The sequence below is a fragment of the Brassica oleracea genome, chromosome C5 (assembly GCF_000695525.1).
Source record: "Brassica oleracea var. oleracea cultivar TO1000 chromosome C5, BOL, whole genome shotgun sequence".
Taxonomy (NCBI): Eukaryota; Viridiplantae; Streptophyta; class Magnoliopsida; order Brassicales; family Brassicaceae; genus Brassica; species Brassica oleracea.
In genome coordinates this window covers 6,417,350-6,422,719 of record NC_027752.1, presented here as the reverse complement: position 1 = coordinate 6,422,719, position 5,370 = coordinate 6,417,350, and positions in this window count along the sequence as shown.

Genomic DNA, 5,370 nt, shown 5'->3' with positions numbered 1-5,370 from the left:
TTGGTCTACCACGTTTCATACGTTGTCTAGACTCTGTAGCAACTTGATTGTGTCTCTTCTTGGACATCAAATTCATTGGTGCTTTACAAGCTGGTTTATATATGACTTAGTCATTCTTTTTCGGGTCAGCAAATGTGTCTAGCATTTGATTAGCTAGCTTTGTAAATACATAATCTTTGGACGTCTATTTCACATTCTTTAGTTTGAGGATCTTGCCAAGACATTGATGGTTGATTCCATTATATTTATTTTACCATTCTTTTACCGGTTTTATTATTTTTTTCTCCTCCTGGTCTTAAAATAATCCGTGTACCTGGCCTCAAATATAATCACTCATAGTTGGCTCAAAGTACTTTATTATTGTGGAAGAATCATATCCAACATATATCCCATCCTCGTTTTGAGGTTCCATCTTAGTTCTCTGTGGTGGAGCAATTAGTACATAGACAACACATCCAAATGTCTTATGATGGAGTATATCTGGCTCTTGAGCCGTTAATAATTGTGATAGAGGATATCTATGCTCACTAAATAGCCTGAGGCGTATTAACTTTGGTGCATGTAAATTTTGTTTGGCCCAAGCTGTGAATGGGAGTTTTGACCTCATAAGTTATGGTCTATCAATCAACTATTTGCGTTTTAAGAGATTTCGACCAAGCCGTTCTTGGTATGAACATGTATCACAGAATTGTCCACACTTACCCCCATGGACATACCATAATCATTTAAACGCTTGGGACATGTATTCACCAGTATTATCTAGACATATAGTCTTTATTTATGAAAAAGGGGCTCATAGCCGTTTTACTGGTGATGGCCTAATGAGTTTCCCTTGTGTACATGATACACACGTGAGATTCTTTGGGATAACTCTTCTTATCTTTTAATGTGTGCCTTTTGAATATCAATTTTCGCATCATGTTTGGACCATGATGGCCAATCCCCGGTCGTGCCATAAAGTGTATATTTTTTGCAGGCTTTTAGCCTCTATCATACTTATCTATGCATAGTCTAGGTCAGTAGAGAATGCAGGTATAGTCTTTAGGACTTATTATGGCCTTGGGCGATTTTATACATATATCTGAAGGAACTCTTTGTTTCCTTCGCCCATTGTTTCAATATGGAAACCATTCATTCTTATATCTTTAAAACTCAATAGGCTGCTCTTGCTCTTAGAGTTGGGTGAATATAAGGCATCCCTGATTTCTAGATGCATACCCATAGGCAATAATATATTAGCCTAGCCATAGTCTTCTTTCAGACTGGCGATACCTGCTTTAGTACTTAAATTGGCATTTTTCAGTGTACTCATTTAGAAAAATCATTCATTCATTTGATCTAAGCAGACAATGTAATATAAATAAATTCAAGGAGATAAAAATCAGAGAAAACATACAAGCAAAGCAATCACACAAGTTTGATGTCGAAATCAGATTATCAACTTGATTCTTTTAGGCAATAATAAGTCTCATATTCCATAAGCTCATCTTGATCATGTTCGAAATTATTTTCACCATCTTTATAGATCAAGTGGGTTTCAAGATTCTTCCCTTTTAGAATCTCTTTCGGAGTCCTTCATATCTTAGCCCAATGGTTCCCCATTCCACATCTATGGCACACTGATTTGGTCGAGCTTTGTGGTTTAAGGGATATACCATGGCCACTGCCTTGACCATGGCTCAAATTGGGTTGATACCCACGACCTCTGCCATTGTGATTCCCGTGGCCAAATGTGTTATAGTGGCCATGGCCACGTCCTTTCCACCCTCCACGGCCATGGCCGTGTGGTCTATCATTCTGGACGTGGTTACCCCCTTTTTTTTTCTTCTGCGGTCTTATTGGTATCAGGTAATGGGGTTAATCCAGGAGGTCTCAATTCACTGTTTCTCATCAGTAATCCATTATTTTGTCCAGCTAGCAATAGACTCATCCACAGACTTATAGTCCTGGATTCTGGGATTCCTCCAATCAAATAGGGCCTTTGGTAATAACACCGTTCTTTGGTGATCATATCTCGATTTTTAACTCTGTCCAAAGGTCTAGAGGATTCTCTATAGTCAGATACTGATGTTTGAGACTCTTAATATGATGATGGCTAATAATTAATATTGCCTTGTATCAATCTTTCTCATTGGCATTATTGACTTCTATGATACATTCACCAAGTCTTTTTGACTTTAGGATAATCTTTGTATCCAATGCCCATCGTAAATAAATATCTCCAGAGATATTTAGGGCATCAAAATCCAGGTTGATTTTCGACATCTCAAATCATATATCAATCAATTTTAGATCTCATAAAATATTTAACATACGGACATAAACAAAACATGCTATCAAGTCAATACATTTCTAATAAGCAAACAAGCCACACGGCCAAAGGTGATATAATGCAATAAGGCCACACAGCCAAAGTGATATATGATGCATAATAAGTCACACAGATTTATCAAGCAAGGGTATCGACCAAACAAGTAATTTCTATATGTTTTCATGCGGCCATATGATTATAATGCAAACCTAGCATACTGATTCTATATGTACAGAAGTAGAATTATGGAACCTCAATTTAAAACAATCAGATCATGCAAAGGTGATAATAATCAGATCATGCACATAACATAAACATGTTGGTCAGGATGATATATGATGCAAATTGGCCACACGGCCAGGTAGATATGATGCACTCATTCTTAGCAATCGGATTCTATATGTGCAAGAGTAATATTAAAACATTCAATCAAGGTTTAGCAATTAATCAATCAGTTTCAGGTATAAGATTTAGCTAAACTAACAATCAGATTCAATTAGGTTTTATCAAGACTAGCAGTTGGATCAATAATCAAGAATAATCAAACGGATTCAAGCATTACACAATTTAGGGTTTTGATCCAAAAATAGGGATTCAATAATGAAAAACCAAAACAATCAGTTTCAAGGCTGATTCTATCAATTTTATTAATCAGTTTCAAGGCTGGTATTTATCAGTTTCAAGGCTGATATTAGCAAGATAGAATCAAGCAATCTGATTTTAGGAATACACAAATTAGGGTTTAGGGTTTCAATTCGAAATTAGGGTTTTATCAATCAATCAGCTTCTAGCAAATAATCTTAAACCTCAGAACAATTGATTATATCATGAAACTATCAACCTAGTATAATATGAAACCTCAAAACATTCAATTTGGATTATGCAATACATAGATTCTATTTTAGAGTTTATCAATTCGAATTAGGGTTTATATTATAGCAGATTCTAACATGTAATATTAAACTTCAAATCATTCAATCAGGTTATAAAAACTATCAATCCTAACTGACACGGATTTAAACCTCAAAGAAACATTCAATAAATAAAAAAAACAATCCATGAACACGTAATTTAGGGTTTACAGATTTAGGGTTTCACTTTGAACATTAGTTCATTCGATTCTGGGTTCTTAGAGTTTAGGTATACCTTAAACCTTTGATGAGTTGAATGGACCACCAAGAGAATGAGCTTACGTGGACTGGTACAAACTGGAACCTTACGCGGACTGGTCCAAACTGTTTCTTTACAGTCCGCGAGTTTAGCTTAGGGTTTTAGAGATCAATCGTGCTGATAATGTGTTATAAAAGTAATGGAAAAGTCTACCTTTATTCATAACATAGAGGTTCCTTATATAGGAGATTACACCGTCATAGATAAATGGAAAGATTACAAATCATAATCTCTTGGTTATGAGCCATCCACAATCTGGTTCATAACAGAATGAACATTTTTTATTCCAGACCAATAATTGAGATATCGAATATTAAGCAAATTGTGAAAGACCAGCGAGTACTACATCTCTCTAACTACCTTTACACCCAAAAAAAACACAAGAACTAAGTAAGTAACCTCTCTCTAAGATGATTAAGCATTTAAGCACACACCAATTAACCTAATGTGCAAACAATACCACAATCGAATGATATGTTATTGTAGCATTTTAAGATTGACTCCACAAGGAACTAATGATCTATAACACCAAGAATACACAAGCTTCCTTAATCTAAGCAAACAAGAATATGAATGATTTTGTAACAAGCTAATGTCCTAGGAATATAAACAAGGTGATCTCAAATCCAATCAAGAAATACGTGCAAGAACTTTCAATCAAATGCTAAGGATGTATCCATGGGCAAAGATAATTGATATAAGGTGATCAAGGTTCAATCTAGGATGTTCAAACAAAACAATCAACAAGTTTATAGGTCTAGATCTCATTCAAAATAGATTAATCCACTCCCGTGATAATAATCCCTATGCTAGTCATGCATCAAACATCAACTCCCGTTGGCTAACACATTCAAGCATGCATAAATCACAAGTCTACTAACCACTTAAACATCTCGGACATCAACTGCCATTGGCCAAATATGTAAAAGACAATGCTAAGTTCATTCAAGCATTTTAACAAACACCTTCCGGGCGTAAAATATCTTAAGGTCTAGATGAGAGTGATCAAGTCTAATCTAGCATTAAGAACACTTAGCAAGCATAGAACAATGTTAATCAAGCAATAAACATCCTAAATATCCACTTAATCACCTTAATCTATCTAACCCATGAATCACAAGGTCACTACTCACTAATCTCCATGAGAAACCTTAAACTCATGTAAGGATCAAAGCTAATCATGTTAATGAGCAAGAGAAACACAAATATAAGATGAAGTACTTCCTTAGATTATCAAAAGATTCAAGCTTTTACAAGTTTAGACAAAGTCTTGAGAGAAAATGAGATAAAAATAAAGTTTCTAGGTCTAAATATATTTATAGGAAGGCAAAACTCGAACCGGTTTAATCCCACAAACCGGGATTAAACCGGACTAAACCGGAATTAAATCAAAAATCTTGGCTTGTCTCCTCCAGCTCGACTGAACCGCGGACTGCTGACCTCCGTGACGTCTGGCCGCGACGAATCTCCAAGCTCCCTGCCTCGTTTCCGTGGCCTTGTCCAAGCCGCGTCGTGAACCCGCAGTATTCTCTGTTCATTTTCCGAGTCTCTGCCGTGAAAGCGCGGCCTCTCTTACTCCGCTATGGCCACCCGCGGTCTTCCTCTTCTTTTCAAATGCATATTTTATGGTGACTCACACTCAAGAATAGGAACAAGAATATTATGCAAAATTTATCTAAGAAAATGAGCAATTTATGCATACAATGACTTGTTCTCATCATTCTACCCATTTCCTAAATGATTTCAAGCTCAACCCTTATTCTTTTCATCAATCGTCGAGCTCTCCTCCGTGACGGTCTGAAACCACACGTCATCGTCAGCCTAGCCTTAGCCGTCGTCGGGTCGAAGCTCGCCGTGTCGTCAAGCTCCGAATTCACTCAGCTCTTTTA